General features: G+C 34.0%; 1 protein-coding gene across 1 annotated transcript in view; it reads right to left on the reverse strand.

Moving 5' to 3' along the window:
- Positions 1-6,358, reverse strand: part of LOC146995092 (oplophorus-luciferin 2-monooxygenase non-catalytic subunit-like) — a 113,129-nt gene extending 106,771 nt beyond the window's left edge. The window contains exon 1 of the mRNA XM_085825515.1: positions 6,201-6,358. The gene's annotated coding sequence lies outside the window, so the exon portion shown is untranslated. The remainder of the gene's footprint in view (positions 1-6,200) is intronic.
- Between the last annotated feature and the right edge of the window lie 17,575 nt (positions 6,359-23,933).

The raw sequence follows: 23,933 nt of genomic DNA on the forward strand, positions 1-23,933 counted from the left end.
TCATTCCACACCGTTTAGTGTTGAATGACAGCTAGTTTTATAACTCAACTTTTTTTCTCTGAAGAGCAGTCGATAGCTGGACCACTGTGATTGCAGCTCACTTAGAGTCAATGTTAAAATGTTTCCTGATACATGAACTGCAGTAACGTGGCATTTTAGATACTAGGATTTTTACGCAGGGCTGAGCCCCACCTCAGCTGTGTCGCACAGCTACTTAGGCAACATTTCATGAATGAACGTCTTAGATACCGACACTTCCCATCTTCCCACCAGGACCTCAACCTCTGTGAATTTTAGCTATGGGGTTATCTCAAAAGCACTGTTTATGGCGATAATCTAAACAATTTGGCAGAAATGAAATATGTGATACCATGACATGTCCGTAACATTCCTCCTGATATGCTAAGAGCTGCTGCAGGATTTAACTTGCTTTCGGAAAATGCTGGAGGCTACTTTGAACATGCTTTGTAACACGTTTCGGAAACGAATAAACACATTTTAAACCGATATTTTCATGTCTTATTTCAATTAACAATGTACCCCAGCAAATACCATCAATTCAGCTCATATTAACAGAAAAGACAAAAACGATATCATTGCACATTAAAGTGAAGAGCGACTGGTTTTAGACTATATGGTTCGTTTTTAGACTGGTAGTTCGGTCCGAGGTTCGAATCCCTGCGAACGGGTTGGCTGCATAGGCGTTTTCGTGGTTTTTCCCATGTGCAACGTGTACATGAACCAGTTTCCCTTAGAAAGTCCTCCACAAAGGCATCCCTCCCCTTAGGCAGATAGCCCTAGTGTGCTTTGCCATAATTAAATAAACCAAAACCTCTTTATGAAACCAGCCTTTCCGTTCATCTAATACTTTCAAAATGCTAACCTCTAAAGATTAATAAAGGCTCTGACTTAAATACTGTTAAATGGATTGAACTGGATTATTAAGTTACGGCAAAGCAGGGCTATCCGCCTAAAAGGAAGGATGCCTTTGTGAAGAACTTTCTAAGGGAAACCAGCTGGCATACACGTTATACATGAGTAAACCCACGAAAACGCCCATGCAATCAGCCCGTCTACTGGGATTCGAACCCCGGAGTGAACTACCAGTGGTCAGCGACTTTACCGCTCGGCCGTTTTTCGGCCTTTATGAAATGGATGTCGATAACTTTATTTAAAATGATTGTAAGAAATATCAAGATATTTTGAAAATTTGGATACTTTTTAATATACTTGCGGAATGCCTAAAGAAAAAGAGCAAGAATAAAGTAGAATGCCTGAAGAAAAAGAGAAGAAAAAATACATTTTACGGTAAAATTTAGTATTTGTATTTTTTTTTTAATTAAAAACTTTTTAATCTTATGATATTTGATTTTTACGATTTCAAAAATAAAATATTTTCTAAAATATGAATAACATTTAAGAAGCCAAATGTAGGATAAAATTGTGTAAAGCAATGGGCACAATGATAAAACTGTTTAAAGCAGTGTATGCAAGTCATCCTAAGTTAAAATGTCGCAATCCTAAGTTAAATGTCTCTCTTATTTATATATATCTTTTCTGAACGGAACATTGAAAGGCGTGTTAACTGTGCTTTACTGTATTTTCTGTTTTAATATATGCAGTTTTCAAACGCATCGTAGTCTGGGTTACAAAGTATTCATCCGAAAGAAACGCAATTCAAATAAATAAAATCAAATTCTGGAAAATTTATATTAATAAATATATTTAAAATGCTCAATTCGAAGGAATAAATAGAAAATTTTAAAACAATTATCTGAAGAGACAATGCAACACAAACAATTAAAATAAAAGTTAAGAACTTAAAAATTACCTAAAATAATAACTATGACAAAACATGTATATAAAGAAAACTATTTGAAAAAAAATAAACGCTGCGCTTTTATTTACGCAGTTCGAATAGGTAAGTAGAAATTTTTAAAATAGTTATTCGAAAAAAACCATGCAGCTTAAACAATTAAAATGAAATTCGAAAAAGAAAAAATTACTTAAAATAATAAGTTATAATTAAAAATATAATATAAAGAATATTAATTTGGAAAAAAGGAACGATGGTGACTTTTTTTCCTCTCACGGGAAAGGAAACTAAGTTGCAATATATTAAGAAGTTCGCCAAGTGAACTATTCTTGGCGCAAACTGACAAAAAAGTGCCAACATAAATTTGTGAATTTCTCCGTAAATTTCCCTCCAAATTTTACAAAATTTCATATTTAGGCGTAATTTGAGTCGCAGAATCGAAATATGTAAAAAAATTGGTATGTTATTTCAGAAAAAGTCCGATTTTGTGTCAAAATACCTATGTTAGAATAGTGCTATATATAAATCTAATATTTATCCTAAGTCGCACTTTCGAGACATGAAGAACGCAATTTGAATTTTGTCAATCGGCTCAGTAGATCGGGAGATATAGGACTGTCCCATTTTTTTTTTTTTTTTTTTTTTTTTTTTTTTTTTTTTTTTTGAGCAGTGTACATAGTGTATAGTTTCAGTAACTCATGTGCCTCAGTGTTGAACAAGAACTTTAGTGTTTAATTTCTCAAACCAAGACTTCACTTAATTGTAATATCTACTATTTCAAGATGCATTGGCTGTGGACAGTTCACGGGAGGGTGACCCCCACGTGACTACTACTGTCCAATCTGTGTTTTACAGCAAGGATGAATTTGAATATTTTGTTTAGCTAATCTGTTGCACTTAGTTGTGCCATTTGTCTTCATTTAGATCGCGATATTAGTTTAATTATTCCAATCTAGATAACCCGTTTCAAAACTTGATAATTATTAATATTTCCAACATTTCTCATTGTACGCGTAAGCTGGTGACCACCCACGTGACAGGCTCCTGCCAATCATCTCCCTCCACTCCACCTACATTTCACAAAATTTGACAAGTTTCGCCTAGTTGGCGCGGCGTAAATCGCCTTAATTAAAAACTTAAGTACCAACGCCTTAGGGCAATTTACCAACAGAGACGGTTAAAGAAGCGATTGGCTACTAATTGCCGCCTAGCCATTGACTCGATTTCGATTTCATTTCATTTATTGTAATTAGTTAGTTTGTTGTTGTTTTAAGAGTTTGTTTAGAAAACTGCTCTTGTTCATTGTAGCGAATTCGCGGATTAGCTTTCTTTAGCTGTTTTGAATTAACTTCTGTTGAACGTCTGAGTAGTTGAAAGATAACTATTGTGAGATATTTGTAATACTGAAAGAATATCTGGGGAAATTTAAGCATTTTTGTTGTGATAATAATAAATTGTGTCCAATTTTCATCGGACTTGTGCATTCATTTCATAACGAACGCACGGAACAATATTAAACTTTCACGCTTAATTGTCGAATGCGGTAATAACATTTTCATCACCAATATGTTATAGAGTTTGCGTATATTCTTAGGGAGCATACACGCTTAAACCCTATTGTCGAAGACTAAGAGCAAATTCTCGCTACGTCTTTAAGAACAAAATACTGCAGAAGAAAGGTTTAAATAACCTTTTCATGAAATCTAAATTAAAACAGATGCACAAACTTCGTGCTCACAAATCACCACCACTTGTGGCTACGTAATGTAAAATAAGAATGTAACAAATCACTTGTTAATTAAAAATTCGAATGACTGACTCCTTAGCTTAACCTAACGTTAAATCGACTACACCCAGCAAAGCCGAGCCGAGGAATATCGGTATAAACTGAATGGTGTCAAACACCGAACTAGAGAGCTAATTTTAAATTCGCAACATAAACTAAGTCTGCTACTACTCTTTTGAGCTCTTGAAATGCAGCTTAAATACTGCTTCTGAAAACACGTTGAGAATTTACATCTACTTCCTACAAACATTTACATTCCGGCAGGAAACTGAAATCAGGGGAAACAGGAAAGTTCAACTAAAAATAACTGGTTTAGAAAAAAGTAAAACCTTATAATGTTTAATATTATACTTAAAATTTTAAATAACAACAGAATGCCCAAGAATTTTATTCAATTAAAAAAAATCCTGTGATGCTTTTTCAGTTGTTTCTGTAGTACCAGAATTTTATTGAAAAAATAATATTGATTTTCAAAAAGTGAACTAAATTAATGAGAAATATTAAAACTTTGATGAGAATGACATACACCGTATTTTCTAGATTTACAAGAAATCGAGAAACGTTTCGAGACACTGTTATTGCTTTAGAAAATGAAGATATCACATTTAACCATTAAATAAAGTTAGGTGATTATACAATTTTCACTGAAATCAATCAGTAAAAAATTATGAAGCATAAATTAAATAGTTTAAACAAGGTAAAGCAAGTAGTCTTATTTCAAAATATCACTTACAAATGTTAAAAAATACTGAATTTCGTATAAATTTACGTATTATAAATGACGCTTTTGAAGAACTTGCAGTATTGTGTAAAATAATTCAGCGAAGCGATTTTAAGCCACATAATGCATTTCACTTTGTTCGTGGTAAAATAAAAAACTTAGAGCGTAATATATTAACCACAACAGCATTACTTGGAGTAAAGCAGTGAAAATTCCCCTTAAAGCAGAGGAAACTTTCAAAATATTGAAACTGACACTGAAGCTATGTTAATTTTTATAAATTTATTTTGTCCTCATTTAGAAGAAAGATTCCTGAAAATGAAATACAAGAATAGGCAGAATATGATGTGACAGCATTAAGTGCATGTGATTTCATTATGGCACAAGATTAGTCAAAAAATCATGCGTAAAATACAGTGACATATTAATAGATAAAGCAGTTATGCTAAAAAGTATGAAAATATTTAAATGCAAATTGATAACAAATTTTTCAGATATGATAACATTTTCATTACGAACTTTCAGACTCTGAACGAGGCTATAGTGTAATGAATTTAAACAAAATTAAACAAAGAAATTCTTTCGTATTTAAATAGTGGAAACAATGCGAATTTGAGTCGCATATATGCTGAATAATGATATTTTAAAAACAGAGGAGAAAGATTTAATACATAATTATACAAAGGTAGCATTTATTATTTCTGAATATTATTATTACTATTAGAATTAAGCTCTATTTTAGTAAACAATTCATTCGCTTTGTTTATATGTAGATTAACGTATTAAATTTTATAATTAATAAGTAGTGTTTTAAATAGATGTGTTTTTGAAATTAATGAACTTTATTAAAATAGAATTAATTTGAATCTAAGAGTAAAAACCTCAAATAATAAAATATAAACGTCTCACTTTTTTTTTTTTTTTTTTTTTTTTTTTTTTGTAAAAAATGTTGCACAGATCAAAATAAAGCTGCACATGAATAATAAAAAATTAGAGGGAACATTGGCTTAAGTCTGCCACTGCTTAACGATCATCTTCAGCCATTTTGATATGTGCCATTAGCTGACTACTTTGAAAATCAATCACACAATAAGAAAATCAAACTACGTAATAATATTAATTTCATTTCAATAATTTTGAGGAGCATGCCTACCTATCAAAGCTTATATTTGAAATCTGTCTATTTTGAAATTTATCTAAGTTTAAACTTCACTTGCTTAGTTAAGAAAATATCATAGTCACAAAATTAATCCAGATTTAATGCCGAAATTAACGTAGGTCACAAGATATGTTAGAAGTATTCAAATCTTTAATCATAACAGACGGATAGCAAAGACAGATACGTGTCGATTTTAAAAATTAAACTACTTCCGTGCTTTGCTGGTTCTTCTAATTAACCGCCAATTTGTTTACTTCTGGAGAGATAAAAAATAGGAAAATAATGAATATATAACAAAGGAATAAAGAAAAGAGGTGAGTAAAATATCATAATTTTACAATCTTTAAACTGGTAACGTGAAATAAAGACCACTCTCATAAATTAAATTTTAATCTCCAAGCCCTTTAAATGCTATTGAACTACAACTTAAAAAACTGGTAACGTGAACTTCAGATCCAAAAAAAAGTCAAAGACCTATTTAATAATCTATATGGGGAATCAGAGATATGTTAGAAGTTTTCTCAACAGCAAACTAAAATTGTTGATTTCACGAATAGTTACATTTTTCGTGTACAAGAAAAAATAAATAAATTATTCTTTCTAGTGCCTCAGAACAGTTGCATTCTATATAAATACATTTTTCACATATTTTCATAAAAATTTTAACACATAGTAAATATTATCATAATTAAGTAAAAATTTTAATCTCAGAACTTACCTCCTTCGCCAAATATAAATCTGAAAGTAATGGTGGCTTAAAACTGTGTTTCGATCCTTTATAAAGCCTTTAAAATTCCAGTTGTTGAATGATTTCATGTAATCACTCATAGCTTTAATACAACAGATGATATGAATGACATTTATGTCCATTTTTTTTTCAATCTCTAAAATGAGATTAAATCATTGTTCTTAACATGTGGTTTTCAACTCCTTCACGAACATTTTAAACTTCTATCCTAATACACTTTCATAAGAAAACAATATTTTCTGTTTCACAGTACGTCACCAACATATGCTGATGCAATAGTATGCTTTCAAATGACATATGAATGGTATAAACAGCAAGTGGTAGAGATACGTATTTAATTTAAAATGTTAAAAGCCATTTCATTTTAGAATTACATACTGTATTCAATATATTAATGGCTATCTCATCATATCAGTTTCAAAACTTTTTGAAACTGCTGTAAAATGTTTAAATGAAAGGAAACATTATTTTTTGAAGTTTATTTCTTTGACGAACGTTTGTGTCAACTCTCATTTATGAAAGGAATATGCTTATTATTGAAACAAAAAGCAGAATGATAGTTTTTAAATAAAATTTCGGCTTTGGTCAGTTAGAAATTACCTATGACTAATGTAAAATAACGACTTCTGAAAGAATATTGTCATGCAGATATTCGCTTCTAAATCAAATACTAAATATATACCAATTATTTAAATTTCTAGCAATGTTAAAATTTATTTTTATTAAGAAAAGCGACCAGTATAGTGGTTAGCGTCGCTGATTGCCGTGCCGAAGGCCCCAGGTTCGAATCCTGGAGAAGGCATGGATGTTTGTAAATGTATAGTGTCGGTGCTGCATGGCAGCATTCCAAATATGCGGCGAGCCGAAAGTCCTCTCGTGTGGTTTGGAGAAAGGGGAGAGGGGTTGGGGACCCTAGGACCCGTACCCCAAGGGTGCTCTACATCAAAATTGGGGGCGGAACTCAGCTAAATCGCACTGTCACCTGAATGGTGCTCAAGGCTGTTGCCAACGGCAGGCTCCTTGCCACAAGGAATTTCGTAGGCTTGGGCTGACAAGTGAGCATAAGCAAAAACAGCAAGAAGAGCACTACTACAGTTTAATCGTTTGGATTATAAGGAGTTTAATTGCTGGGTATACTTGTACATAAATACTTGTATATTGCTAGGTATAGTTCGTAACATTAAATTAATTTATACCCCATATGAATTACAGTGAATAATACATGTATGCATGAATTTAGGTCGATGATTTTAAGCGTGTTCTTGAACATAAATTCGTATTCTTTTATCTTCAAAAAAGAAACTATGAGAAAAATATTTTCTCTAGTTAATTAGCTTCTATTTTACATCAAAATCCTTTCGAATAAAGATTTTTTTTTCACTAAATCAAAAATCGAAATTGTTTTTACGAAAATTTCGATTCAGTAAAAGTATATTAAAAGAAATTTAGGTGGACTTAAATAAAATTGCTACATTATAAGCCTTAAATATGGTAGCTCTTTAACTAGGGCTGGTATAAATTATTTCGAAGCCCCAGAAAGAGGTCCTATAAAGAGGCTTTTCATTAAAATTCTATTCATGGGATCCTTTTTAAGATTTATTTTTACCCCTTAGTCAGAATATCACATAATTCATTACGATTAATTATTTTATTTAGAAAATGAAAAGTATATGTATTTATGTAACATATTTCTGTGCTAACAATTTTATGAAACTTTTATCAAGCAAATGTACTGAAAACTTTAAAATGTGTTAGAACTTTTGGTAGCATTACGTTTGTAAGGAATTTTCTTATTCCTTACAAACAGAATTTTTTATTCCTTACCACGCACTTGGGTGGTGTGAAGGGAAGCACGTCCTACTTCGATCAAAGGGTTCGGAGTGCGAATCCCGAAAACAGCATCGTTGATTCTTCGTGTTTACCGCCCAGAGAGTATAGTGCTTAGTGATGTTGACTACCGTAAGGAAGAGTTTGAGTTCTGGAGAAGGCATGGATCTTTTAATTTAGAAGTCAAACAACAAAAATCAGCGTTATATTTTCCAATTTTCACAGGACTAGTTTCGGTGGTTTTACCGAACCATCATCCTCAGCTGCAAAAGCGCAAATGAACGAGATAAGATATAGTGATAAGTTAAGAAAGCCTGGACAGGAGTCAAGCTACTGGTGCCGTCTGTTGATGAAACCAAAAATAAAACATAATTTCTTTAAAGGCTGAAGGCAAAGATGGATAGGAGTTAGGGTCGTTAACTAGAACAGAAAGATTTTTTTAATGCGAAATGCCTCTATAAAATCCAGTTCACCAATGGAAGAAGTTTTTTGAATAATTTTGGCAGCAGAAAAACTGAAGGTGGGATTTTCGGACCAACAATGCTGGGCAGCTTCAACAACAATGCTGGGAAGACTTCTATGTTTCCTTTTTTTCTAACATATGCCTTGTGCTCCTTAACGCAAAATTTTAAGGCTCTCTTAGTTTGACCAACGTAAATTAAACCACGCTGACAAGGAATCCTGTATTTACCCCAGGAATTCATTTCCGGAATGAGGTCCTTGAGTATCTAACTCGGAATTTGATTGATGGGAGAATAAACCGAAAGTTAAATTTCTGTAAAATACGTGCAACTTTATAGCTAATTGATGGAAAGAAGGGAATGACAATAGAATTTTTATAATCTCCTAAAACATGAGTGTGCCTTTTGATGTGTTGAGATGATACTTTTTTAACTGCTTGATTAATAATGTTGGGTGAAAAGCCCCTGTCAATAGCTACTGCTTTTATATAATTTAGGTCTTCATCAAGGGACAATTTGGAGGAGCAAACTTGAAGAGCACGGAAAACAAAGGAATAAAATGAAGCTAACTTTTGTTTAGTCGGATGACATGATCTGAGGTGCGGTGGAAGGCAAACCGATGAAGGTTTACGGTATACCATAGTACTGAAGTTGGATGTCTTACGTGTGACCAGAATGTCGAGAAACGGAAGACAATTGCAAGTCTCAAGTTCAAAAGTGAACATGGATATTTGTCAGCGTATAGCCTCTGTGGGACAAGGAGGCACTCCAGATATACGGTCAAACGAAATCATATCATAGCTGGGGAAAACATCCGAACCGTACCCCAAGATAGTCTCCCTCAGAATTCTATCCAGGATGGAAACTTAGAAGTTTCCAAAGCCGGCTGTTCCTAATGTCTTCTAGGTGCCGGCCTTGCTTCAGCCTGCACCTGTTAAAATCAAAATCTCTCGACAAGTGGCGACCACACTAAATTGTGGTGAACGATAATTGGTCATTATCTGAATTTGACAACGAGATCTCTTCCTCCCTAGTCGCTATCCTGTTGGGAACTTTTTTATTCCTTACCGCTTGAATTCGTGGCATAATAGGAAGTAGGTCTGGTTAACAGTCGGAAGGTCCGGAGCTCGAATCCTAGCTAGGGTAACGCTGATTCTTCATGTTTCCTTCTTCGACAACTGTAAGCGGTTCTATTAGGTGTATTAGAATTTCAATGAAACAAACCTAAAATGTTTGGCGTTTCATTCAGAAGTGCAACATACTTATTGTTTTAGTATGCAGAATAATAATATTCGAAAAAATTTCAATTTACTACATTTCCAACGTAACTTTCCTCATATTCATTTCCTGGTATTAGAATATTATGTTGTAAATCTTTAAAAGTTATACAAGTCTAAACTCTTTTTAAAATCAATTCATATAAAATTTGTCTTGTGGCATCATAATTATATTAAATTAAGATGATTTTTGTTTTTCTTTTGTAAGCTCTTTCGCCTTCGGATACAATTTTTATTTTAAATTACTCATTTAAAGTTTCTTATTTCTTGCCTTAAATAGCAAACTCCTTACTGACTTCACAATGTCCAAGTTGGTATTCTGCTATTATAACAAAAAAATTGTTCTTATTTCTTCACTTGATGAAGATTAAAAATAACTTTGTATTAGCTTTATCTTCGGAAAGCAGCACCCAGCTGCTTCCGCTATACATTTTGGCATCAGCCAATAGATTTGCAACAAAAAAAAAAAAAAAAGAAGAAGAAGAAGAAGAAGAAGAAAAACTGACTTTCAGTACTTTTAATTATCGTATTGCAGTCCTGTTAGACAGTACTTGGCATTTTGTTGTAACCTGGAAAGTAATATTTTCATTTATCAACAACATCGGATACACTAATATATCCTAAGCTTTGTCTTGGATTTATAAAAACATATGCGAATTTCTTACGACTGTTAATCAGCTGTTATATTTGTTTAATCGATTAAAGCAAAGCGTGAAAATACCTATTTGCCCTCTTGATATCTCTACGGAGGACATTTCTAAGAGATACTCGCTCTTACTATCGCAGATGGGGAAAACACCATGCTGTCAGCTTTTCTTACTGGGAATTGAACGCGAATTGAAATCCTAAGACACCAGCGGGATTATTCATACCGTCACTGATGGATCTCAAAATGCTGTTTAAATTTTCTTTGTTTACTGTAAAACTCTCAGTGTTACAAACAGCACTGAAAGAGCATTTCAAAACAATGACTTAACAATTCACATCTTTCCCTAAAAGATATTACGAGAAGGTAAATTACAACAAGATTTTTGTAGATGATTTTCTTTTCCTGAATTCGCCTCATTCTCTCTAAACTGGCTTCATCATCTTCCTAAATTGGCCTTTTTTCTTTTTTTTTTTTTTTTTTTTTTTTGCACTTTTATATATCATGTACTATTTCCAAAATCAGTAACATCAACTTCCATTATAACAAGCTCTCCTGGTTTTTTTCTGAGTGTTGTTAAAATGGTGAATTAATTAAATAAGAACTAAACTCAGATACTTTGCAAAGACTAGTAACGCGAAGGTTGGCCTTTTAAACTCTGCGTATGTGGCGAGCAAAATGCAAGAAACTACAATAAATTTACAAGTATCAAAGAGAACTAAGTTCTGGCCTAAAAGGCAGACAGAAACTGACTGAAAAGTGTGCGTGTGGTAAGGCAGCGATAAGTCTCTCTCTAACTCTCTCTTAGCTAAAAGCCCTGTCTTAAATACTTAACAGTTTGCAAGCACAATTTGCATAACCAAATCTGTTCGCATTTATTCTGGCCGGAAATGGAAAATAAGAGAGGATAGCAAAGTTTTAAAATAAAATAAACGTTAGTAAAACTTAAAATCCTTACGAGGAATAGACACATTCCTTATTAGAACCCATTTTCGTTATGTTATCATCCCATTTTTCCTCAAAAACTCTCATATACTGACTGGATTTCTCTGCCAAGAGTGCAATTTTGTGTTGTAGTTCATGTTCGTGTTGAACTTTATAAACATTCTATGTCGCATTCATTAAAGAACTCTTTAGTGAACATGTCTTGTAAATTTCTTGCTTCTGTGTTGCTTCATTCTCAAATTACACACAAAAGACATGCTGTTCCTTAAATTTTGGAGGGCAGTGTATATTAGTAAGTACTTTTCCAATGAGAAAGAAATGATTTTCTTCAAGACATAGCCTTTAGGTTTCACTAAGCCCCCTCATTTTATTCATGGATTTTCTCATATCTTAGCATACAAAACGATGCATAGAAATGTAATTTGAAATATTAGAAAAAATATTTTAAAATATCTAAACTAAATGTTCAGTCCAATTTTTAAAAGTTTATAACTTCGTTTTCTCTAAAAGTATAATTTTTTGAAGTTCTTGGAAATGTTCTCTCCAAATATTATAAAAATTGTCCTATGTTCGGAGTTCTAATTTTTTCAAGAAATATTCCTGAAAATTTACAGTTCTTAAAAATCTTTAGCATTTGTAAAAACGGCTATAGTCAACTTAAAACCTATAACGTCTTGTATGTTTTGTCATCATAAACAGAGCTAGACGTTAGAAGACTGTTAAGAAAATTATCCCTGAGTCTAAAAATTAAAAATAAATCAAAGTTAGGAGAAAGGTGTAAAGAACTCCTTATTAATTCAACTAAAGTTTACAGATCGTACCAACTCGTGCTTACGAAAGCCAACACTTTGGCAACTCAAATGACTAACTTAAAATTAAATTAAAGGTAAATTTAGCCTAATGGTTTCACAGGTTAACTACCACGCAGCCTGACTCTGACTCGAAAAACGGAGAAAACAAGCGCAATATCAAGAAACGCTCAACGCCAAAGAAATCTAATCGCAAGGATAACTAAGTTAGCAACGTGGCCTTCAGGCAAGCAAATCATACTCTGAATTCATAGTTCAAAACCTTCCCTTAAATACTAACTCCTTTCTACCTCATTTGAATACATGCACGCTAGACCATTCTCATTCTGTCAAGAAAATGTGAGTTGAAAGGAAGAGCGATAGGAAAGGCTGCTTCAAAGTAAAATAATTATTAAGTAAGTTAAATAAATCCTCCAAATCAAAAACTTTTTTTTACATATTCATAAAATTCTATTAAAATTAATTATTTATTCTTTATAAAACAATCTATATTTTCTTATTGTAAAGCAATGTAATATAAACTTTAAAAATTAATAACGTAGAAACTAACAAAATACAATACAATAACAAAATAAACTTTGATAAAAAAAAAGCTGGGTTGGTCCTCTACAAGCGAAGCAGCCTAACTGCTTGCTGATGGCTGTGGGATGCTTAACTACAACAGCACATAAAAAACTCTTATCCTTATTCAAGGTAACTAACTGGCTTTCAGCGCTGTATAAATATACCAAAGTTATTAACTACGAACCATAGCAGTGCAATTCTTCGAATTACATAACCGAAATAAAAACTTACATATACGAAAATTCAAATTCAAGTTAAGACGAATAACTTGTATACTCAAGTTAGATCTTACAAATTTAGGGAATAAAAATTTTGCATTACCCAAGAATAGTAATATAAAGAAATTTAAATTGTGTAGTGTGTGGGCGTGTAGTCGTGTTAGTTAGCATTCTGTGCTAAAACTGTGGCTAAAGGTATGTTACTACCGAAACACTCAGACAGTTCATAGCCATAGCTGGCTCTCCTAAAAAATAAATTTTAATATTAGGATTATTCCTAGAGGAAAAACAGGCGTGTACTATCACTGTTTATGTCCTCTCTAAGGACAGGATGCAAGGAGTAATACACACAGTATGATCCTCGTTTCGAAGTACAACAAAATATACTTTCGTCTTTAAGAATCTTGTATTCCTAAATCTGATGTATAACTGTAATCTTCAGTAAGCTGAGGCAGCAGTTTTGTCCATGTGATATTATCTTGATAAGAACTTAAGTTATATTTTAGTCTACTTATAGTAATTTGGGTAAGTCTTTCTATTTTGCCATTGGTTTGTGGGGAATTAGCAATATCTAAAATTTGAGTAACATTATGGTTTTTCAAAAGGGCTTAAATTTTGAGGAAGCAGCATTCCTATCACTTAAAAAGTTTCTTTGAGACTCTGAATTTGAAAAATTTGCCTTAAATGGTTTACATAACTATGAAATTTACCTTAAACGGTTTACGTAAGTTTTAGAAGTACATGTCCATATATAATGTGTAGCATGATCTATAATAATGGGAATGTACTTTTTAATAGAATTATAACAATTTAAACAACCAACAAGTATCAATAGATAACAATTCAAAAGGTTCACTTACAGGTAGATGGTAGTGCTTTCATTAAACTAAATTATTTCTTTTCTTTTCTTTTCTTATTTAACTGACATACTTCACAATGTTTACAGTAATTCCTAGTATCCTGTACTATTTCTGACCAGTGATACTGATACTACCTCACTCATGTGTATTTGTCCATTTATATGGAGTATCTTTTTTAAGTAAATTTGTTAGAAGGGTTCTCATTTTAAGATAACAAATTTAGCATTGAGGATACATCAGTATGAGCAAATTCCATATGACATTTTTCAAGTAATTTAGTGTGAAGAGATACTGGTGTACAGTCCTTATAGTCCTTGCTTCCTTATCATTAATATATTATTATTAATTTTTATGTACTTAAGCTTACAAGAGTTATCTAAATTTGAATGATCCTCAATTTCTTTCAATGATAATAAATTAGTTTGATACAAAAATGTTGACAAATATTATTTCTAGTTAAGATTTCACCTTCAACATTAGTAGAACCTTCTTCATATTTTATATCAAAATCATACACAGATAATTTTAAAGACCATAGAAATAATCTACCTGTGGAATGTTTTATATTTTTTAAACAAAGTAAAGGAGCATGATCAGTTGGTACAGTAAAATTATTTCCATGCAAATAAGAAAAAGTAATAAAATTTATCTATAGCATCTACAATGGCTAAACATTCCAATTCAGTATTTGCATAATTTTTCTCATAAGATCCTAATTTTCGAGAATGGAAAGCTATATGAGTTAGATTACCATTTGAGAGCTCTTGTTTTAAAACTGCACCAACAGCTTCTTTAGATCCGTGAACAAATAAACAGGGTAACCAATCCTTTAATATAAACTCTTCTGTTGATATAAACTATGGTGGACTTACACTAGCAACGAGGGTGCCCCCTGGCGAGCAGCTAGAAAAAGATTTCATTAAAGCTATAGGGTGTAGATTACCATCTGGGTCCTCTTGTTCTAAAACTGCACCAACAGCTTCTTTAGATGACTATAAAAATACACTGTGTAACCATTCCTTTAAGATAAAATTCTGCTGGACTCAATCTAGCAACGAGGGTGCCCTCTGGTGAGTAGCCAGAGAAAGATTTCAGTAAAGGCCAGGTTATGAACCTGTTAGGTTGTATCAGAAACTTGCTCTCTATAATTCTTAAAATTATATGTTATGTGCGTGTGTAACTTAAATCTGTTAGTAAATTATTGCTACACTGTAAAGAAGGACTCTTTTATGACCCCATCCAACACGACACGCCATAATATTAGGTTTAAAGAGTTAAAAATGGGACTGAAAATTATTTTTTTAATTTTGAAAACCTCTCTCATGTGTATTTGTCCATTTATATGGAGTATCTTTTTTAAGTAAATTTGTTAGAAGGCTTCTCATTTTTGGATAATTTAGAACAAAGGTATGATATACGTTAAGGTTTCCAAGAAATTCTAATGTAATTCTTTCACGTTTTAGGGAGGTTGTAATTTTTTGGAAACCTCAGTATTCTAATTACTGGGTTGATATTTTCCTGCTTGAACTTCATATCCTAGATTTTTCTCCCCCGCAAAGTGACGTTCAGAATGTTTTATATTTTTTCACATATATAAAATATTACTTTAAGATGTTCAAAATGTTGTTCACGATTTCGGGAAATTGGGACAATTTTGATGCCATCAAAATATTTTAAAGCAAACTTAATTTCATATTTATTTAAAATTTGTGTAAGAGCTCTTTGAAAATCGCTGAGGATATTTTTCCAGATAAAAGGTAATCTGTTGAATTGATAAAAAACGTAGAGAGCTAGTAAGATTTTCAACTTTTTTATAAGCCAATGTTACCAGAGCAGCATAAGGACTACACGATGGTTTTATAATACTTGCATGAAATAAATCGTTTTGTAACTTTTTCGTATCTTTTTCATTTAAATTTTTATGCCAATGATGCCGGATCTAATGCAGAAAACACATCTGCATACGGTAACTGTTTCAGTACTGCATCTATTCTAGGTATCAGTTTCGAATCTATTTTAGTAATTTGTTTGAGTTTCCTATAATCAGTACATAATCTATTCTTTGCATTTTCAACTTTTTTATAAACTAATGTTATCAGGGCAGCATAAGGACTACACGATGGTTTTATAATACCTGCATAAAATAATTCATTTATTTGTTTTTTGTATAACAGCTATAATGATTCATCGTACATTAATTACCTGAATCCTAGCTCTTACGGATGTAGGCCTGCTACGTAATGGGCATATGCATTTTGGAGCCAGCGGCCTAGCTGGAGGAAAGCAAAGGGAATATCTGTCCCCGGGTGGACCATCCATAAAATTTTCTTTCCCTTCCCCATTGCATTTTGGCAAACCAGAGGGGCGCGAAATCTTCACTTGCTTTCGGGCGCTGAAAACCCTAGCTACATTACTGTCCGTAAGGATTGCTAATTCTGATTGCTAAATACAATGCTTAGTAAGCCCGTACTTAGCGTTACGGCCGGAAAATTCCATAAAGAAGGCTACCTTCTATATTCATTAAACTTGAAACTTTCTGCTAGCTTTTCATGTATCTGATTTCGTTTTGGATGTATATTGGAAGAAAAGGAATCAAGGTACAAAATGAAACATTAAATTTTTAATTAAAATCAAGAAAATACCACTTATTCATGACATTTTGAGGAACTTTGAAATTTCAGGGCTAAACCCGTAACGCTCGGAGGGTTAAAAGTAGCTTCTATCTTTTCTTAAAGTATTCTTAGTCTGATCTTGATTTACACTCATGTCCATAAATTAAGGATAATGCAAAATCAGGCAAAGAAAGAGTTAGAAGCAAAACAAATTTGACTCATTTGTACAGACGCTTAGGCCAGATTGGTCTATATGCTCGTAGACCTGTCAGATGCGTTCCACTTACTGCAACACACTGTCACCTGCGGTTAGCCTGGAGTAGAGAGCATGCATTGTAAACACCGCAACAGTGGGTTTGTGTGATATTTTCCGACGAGTCCAGGTTTAGCTTGCAGTCTGATTCTCGCCGAACTTATTTATTAAACAAAAGGTAAAGAGCAAAAAAAGATGCTATACGTTTGATATTATTTAAAAAATTAGCGATTTTTCTCCCTGGAGCAAATTACAAAAAAAAAAAAAAAGAAAAAGAAAAAAAAAACCTATTTACAAAAAAACCAATATTACATGGTTGGTATGATTCTTGACGTTGTCATCCATAAACACAAATTGTGCGCCCATGGCGCCCCGAAACAAACGTACATGTTGTTCCAGAATGACGTCCCGATAGATTTGGCTTGTCATGGTTCCAATTTGAACATGCAGGTCAGTTCTGGAACCCAGAATAATTCCACCTAAAACGAGCACTCCTGCACCACCGTAACGGTGTCGTTCAATGATGTTTTCTTCGTGGTAACGGGTACCTGGAGCTCTCCATATGAAAGTTCGGCGAGAATAAGACTGAAAGCTAAACCTGGACTCGTCGGAAAACATCACACAAACACACTGTTGCGGTGTTCACAATGCATGCTCTCTACTCCAGGCTAACCGCAGGCGACAGTGACTTGCAGTAAGTGGAACGCATCTGACAGGTCTACGAGCATGTAGACCAATCTACCCTAAGCATCTGTACACGGTCTGCCTTGAAATTGTCGTACCAGTGGCTGAAGAGAGCTGACGAGACAGGTCTGAGGCTGTGCTCCGCCTGTTTCTTTTGGCAGTAACTGTTGAATACCGGTCCTCATTCGGCGTTGTAACTCTGGGGCGACGTGTGCTGTAACGTCTACTCACATTACCATCATCTTGGAATCGTTGCCAAAGCCTGGAGATGACACTATGGGCAATTCCAAGTTCGTCTGATACTTCCAGTTGGGTACGCCCGCATTCCACACGGCCGATAATTCTATCACGTAAAAAATCACCCAAATATGTCCTTTGTGTCATAACTATTCGGTTATTGCACTGAAATGCTTATAAAGCGCCTGCGAGCAATTTTACTTCTTTGCCTGTATTTCTTATATATCACTCTCTTACACTCTCGTCATTGTGACATACCATCGGTGTCATCTGGTTACTTCGTGAAATTTGCATATGATTCTTGAAGATGTGTGTAGTGATGTTACAGGTGATATATTTATTTTAGAGTTCGATTTCTGCGTGACTCCGAATTATCCTTAATTTATGGACATGAGTGTAGTTGGGCAATTCATTTTGAGCTCTGGACCTTAAAAAAGAGTTGTTTCCATTTTCATAGCTGTGTCTTTCTTCGTCTGCAAATGTAAAATTATGTGTTTAACAAACCACACCACAATCTGCATTATGATTTGTGAAGTGATCGCACTGATATCTGTAGCTTTCAATTATTGAACTGGAATTTCGAAACATCTAGGGAATAAAACATGCATAGAATTTCAGTGTATGAGAATAAAGAAACAATTTCAGCAGGAATTTAAATCTATTTTTTTTTAATAATTAGGCACGTTGAAGATTCTCTAAACTCTGAAGCCACCGCGATAGCGGGTCGTCTAAATCAGCACTGCTCTTAAAAAATTGTATGTAATAAGACTTTTAAACTGACAGGTATTTTAAAAATCCATGGCATGAATTTTTTTTATTACAATTTTTAAAAATGTACATTTATCGGAAAAATTTTTTCAAAGTAAGGTAAAAGGGACAAAGACAAATATTTTAAACATTTAAAAAGGAAGATAAATAAAGTATAATTTATTACAAATAAAACTTAATTTAAATAAAATTTACTGTACAAAAAGGATAAACAAAATAAAAATTGCTATCATAAAATAGTTAAGTTTTTCATTGCTTGCTTTAATGAGAAGCAGCTTTTTATGTTTCTGCTATATATTGCTAGTATGTTTGAGTTCGATATACAGGGGTTGGACAAAAATATAGAAACACCTTTAAAAAAACATGTTTCTTTGCTTAATATGGTGTAGGAAACCCGTTGGCATCCAAAACAGCTTGCAGTCTTCTCGGAATGGATAAATACAGTTCCTATATGTTTGCCAAGGGAATATTATACCATTCTTCCTGCAAAATGGTGGCATGTTCAGGTAACGATGTTGGCGGTGGATAACGAGAACGCACTTTCCGTTCCAATGTAGACCACAAAGGTTCGATAATATTCAGGTCTGGTGACTGTGGTGGCCAGGGGAGATGGGACAACTCATCCTCGTGCTCAGAAAACCAGTCCTGGACAATGTGAGCTGTGTGAACAGGGGCTTTGTCGTCTTGGAAGACACCATCACCATCGGGGAACAAAGTTTGTACCATGGGATGAACTTGATCGGCCAAAATGTTCACATAAGTCTTGGCAGTCATGTGCCCTGACACAGTTATCATGGGGCTAGCAGAGAACCACGATATGGCTGCCCAAACCATTACAGAACCCCCGCCATGTTTCACTCTTGGCAACAAGCAGTCTGTATTATAGGCTTGAGATGGCGTTCTCCAGACGTAAACTCAGCCAGAAGTGGGAAACAATGTGAAAGAAGACTCGTCAGACCATATTACTCGTTTCCACTGCTCTATAGTCCAAGCTTTATGACTTAAACACCACCTTTTCCTGTTACGGGCATTAGCATCACTGATGAGTGGATTCTCAATTGCAGCACGGCCAGCAATTCCCTGTTTATGAAGCTCTCTTCTAATTGTTTTGGTACTCACAGGGTTCGGTAACACAACATTCATTTCAGCAGTAACTTTTGCAGCTGTGGTCTTCTTATTTTTCGCCACAATTGCCCTTAATGATCGTCTGTTACGATCACTCAGGACACACTTTCGTCCGCGCTGTGATTTAGCAGATGATGTTTTTTGCTTTTCAAATATGCGGAATAAATCTTCGATACAGTACCTCTTGAAACACTAAACACCTCGGCTACCTTGCTTACGGAAGCACCTACCATACGTGCTCCAACAATTTGCCCACGTTCGAAGGCTGTTAACTCTGACATAATGCAATGACAACCTCACATAACAGTACTCCGACAACAACTGAACTGTTTAGCACATTTACGAAGTTGTATAGGTGGCGTCAGTAGTCAAAAACGCCAGCGCCACCTACATATTTCATTAAAATCAATCTTTCTTTTGAAACATGCATTTCACAAGGTGTTTCCATATTTTTGTCCATCCACTGTATGGCTTAATGAAACAGAAAATGATTACCTTAAAATGATCAAAATGTAATCTTCCTATCACCACAGAAGTATATTTGTGTTTATCAAATAGACTCATCAATTTAAATTGCCTGATGCTAAATTTTCCTTTTAAGGCGACAAGGGGATAAAAACACTTGGTCCTGAAAAGATATAAAAACAACAATACAGTCGATTTCGGTTAATCGGACTACATCAGGAAGCGATCGTTTTGGTCCTAATAACCGGCTGGTTCGATTACACGAACATGTCCTATGTTGTAAGACGGGACGTGCTATATGAAGCAAACAGTAAATGTACATGTAAATCATGTACTAAAATGCAATTATGACCTTTATTGTGCGGTACACACGTATGGCGAACATACATGCACAAAAAAGAACAACAGTCGAACTTTTTTCATTGAGAAAATTAATTTAGAAACAATTCTAAGAAACGATCTCCACGATACTCAGCATGCGAAGCGCAATAAAAACAAGTTCTTACCAAGTTCCAGTCAACGTTTGAAGAACTTAGCCAATGTGATCTGACGCGTTCTCTTGACGGATTACACATGAACGAAATCGCCACAAACATCTAATACAGCAATGGGACTGCCTCCATTTCCCTCCTGCATGAACTACCAACGCAAAGTTTCAATGCATTTCCTCGCATCCTGGGTTGAAACTTGCACCAACTTATTAGCGGCATCATCATCATCACTTTCTTGGTCTTCCGATGTTGTCGTGTGTTTTGCTGCAACGATTGCAGCGTCGTAATCTTCATTTTCATCGTAGCATTGAAGCTCGTTGTCAATGATCCGCACCTTAATAAAATTTTAATTGGAGCCAATGTAGCTGGAAAGCTAATGACTGGTAGTCTTAAAATGTTATCCTGTGGTTTGACCGCCATTGAGACGTATCTCGGATGGACTGTGATGAGGCGTATACCGAATTCTTCAAAAGAATAAAATGCATGTTTAGTAATCACTTTCATATTATCAGTTAATGAGGCAATAATGAATTTGTAGTCACTGGATTCGCTTGGAATTAATGATCCATAGCCACAAAAGACCAAAACTGAACTCTAGGAAGCTGCGAGGGAACAGTTTATAGAGACGGTTAACGTGGAAAACAATCGTTTTGTGGTGCACTTTTACCTTGAATAGAAAATCATATTCCACTTCCTGATAATTATGATCTGGCACTAAAAAGATTGAATGTTACTGTGTAACGTTTTAAGTCCCAATTATTGTATAAAGAACAGGACACTATTTATCTCATCGTCCCGTTGTGACGAAAGATAGTACTACTGTAAAAAGACAGGTCTTTGAAGCTTCTGCCAAACTGAAAGGCTTTCCGAGTCTCAATGACTATTTACAGCAGGAAGAAAATTTTATCTAGTTAATTACAAATATTTTAATTCGTTTCCTCACACAGAAAATAAGTGTTACTTCAAATATACGAAAGGCTTTCCTCCAGATAAGTGACTTGCCTACAGACAGAGATTTTCTACTTTTCTATAGTCTGACAGCAATATAGCGAGCTGAAATGGTACCGACATTGATTTTGGTATTTATCAACAGTTTCTATAATTTTTGTCCTTTATTTTATAAAGCATGCAAGAAAGTAATTTAAATCTAGATAAATATAAATATGAATTTTTCCGATTTTGAAAAATGAAGAGGATTGATATTCTTTCAGTCTCGAAAGCAGGCTGTGCAAAAAGGGTTGAGAATCACTGGTTTACTGCTACTAAAAGCGTACAGTGAATTAGAGTTTCAGAAAGCAATACTTCTTTTTACGATGAAAAAGATTTGCAAGTACAAAACTTAGTTCTAGCAGAAAACATGAAGAAGATAGATTGGTGTTATATGAGTATGGATTATCTTTTAACCCGTAATCTTATGTTTATTAATAGTGCAATAGTTTCAACGGAAACAGATTAATATTTTGAACTGAAATTCAAAACCATTAGTATAAAAACAAATAATAAACTGAAGTTGAAATTTTAGAAAGAATAAGTTGGCCTCAGTCATAAATAAAACTTTCAATATGAATATAATTCAAATCGATGACAGCAGCAAATGGTATAACTGTTTTAAAATATGCTAAATTCGTTTAAATCTTAAACTTTTGGCAGTTTCAAGGATCAAGGAAGGGTTTAATTACGAGACTTATAGGTTTAATGCTTTTATTCCCACATCATCAAAGATTAAATAATTATCATCAAAAACAGGGTTCGGCAAAGAGGTCAAATTTAGTGTCGAATTGTCAAAATAACAAAAGGTAAACTGCTTTCCACAGTGAAAAAAAGTAAAAACACCGAAGGACTTAATTAATTTAGTAATTTTGAGATCGAATAAAGGGCCAGAATCAATTTTGAAGGGTTACATGATGAATTTTGAAAAGATTCGATATTTCCTTGATCAATGATCTTGTGGTGTTAACAACACGAGAAAGGAACCACTCATGAAAGGTCGCTCACGTCGCAAGTGATTCGGGTCTGGAGAGGGAAGGGGGCAGGGAAGTCGTGCAGTATTACAATATTTCACAGTAGTTATCTTTTAACTACTCAAACGTTCAAGAGAACTTAATTCAAAACAGCTAAAGAAAGCTAATCCGCGAATTCGCTACAGTCAACAAGAGCAGTTTTCTACAAAACAACAAACTAAGTAACTACTACGAACTGAGAGGTTTTCCTCCTTTTATAAGATTTTAAAATCGCGCGGGAGAATTTTCTAGTACTTTCTCGAAATCAAAAAGAGATATTTATTAAATATTAAATGTACGCGCTCTTGTATTTTCAATTTTCCGGCTTAGCTTTCTTTTAATATTCGTCACGCGCTGCACTGCGCGGGAAATAAAACCATTTAATTTATAATTGAACTAACATTAGCTTTTTAAATACCAAATTCGTAACACTGCCCCCTTCCTAAGGACTGCACGTCCCGGGCAATACAATCCCTGGACAGGAAGCCAAACTTACAACTAAGGCATGAATACAATAATAAGCATTACACTACAATAATAAAGAACATGAACAATAAATGCAATAAATAAAACAAATCAAATGCTTAGGACACAATAACACGCCGAATAAATACTAATTCCGAAGTCAAACAATAAAAATCAGCGTTATATTTTCAAAATTTCGCACAGGACTAGTTTCGATGGTTTCACCGAACCACCAACCTCAGCTACATAATCGCAAATGAAGAAGATAGGAAATAATGATTAGATAAGAAAGCCTGGACAAGCAAGTGGCGCCATCTTTTGGTGAAACCAGAACTAAAACAGAACTTCTTTTTTAAAGAAATTATGTTTTAGTTCTGGTTTCACCAACAGATAGCGCCACTTGCTTATTCTTGTCCAGGCTTTCTTATCTTATCTAATCATTATTTCCTATCTTGTTCATTTGCGGTTTTGTAGCTGAGGATGGTGGTTCGGTAAAACCATCGAAACTAGTCCTGTGAAAATTTTGAAAATATAACGCTGATTTTTGTTGTTTGACTTCGGAATTAGTAAATTAAATGCTATCAAATACGAAATACAAATCAAATACTAAATACACATTTAGAAACAAAAAGGACCATGGTCTTACACTATTTACAATTATTTACATTATGTACTATGGCCATAGTAATGAGCTAACCTAACCTGTCGGAAAGAACGATTTTAGGTTCAGAGTTCGAAGACTTACGGATCCGAACTACGAGGTTATTCAGCCTGTTTAGGACTGTGTGCGGACCATCCCAAGGTGACTGTAATTCAGGCCTGACTCCTTTTCGTCGAATCGGGTTCCACAACCATACCTTGTCTCCTTTGTTGAATCCATGTCCAGTAGCTCTCGCGTTGTATTTGGTCTTCACTTTCTCCGTCGCCAAGTTCACTCGCTTTCGTGCGGAACGGTTCATCACTTCAAAACGGGCCTGGACATCTTGGATGTGTTCC

Source organism: Stegodyphus dumicola, chromosome 10 (assembly GCF_044657685.1).
Source record: "Stegodyphus dumicola isolate Sdum_Otavi_A_Nest chromosome 10, ASM4465768v1".
NCBI classification, from domain to species: domain Eukaryota; kingdom Metazoa; phylum Arthropoda; class Arachnida; order Araneae; family Eresidae; genus Stegodyphus; species Stegodyphus dumicola.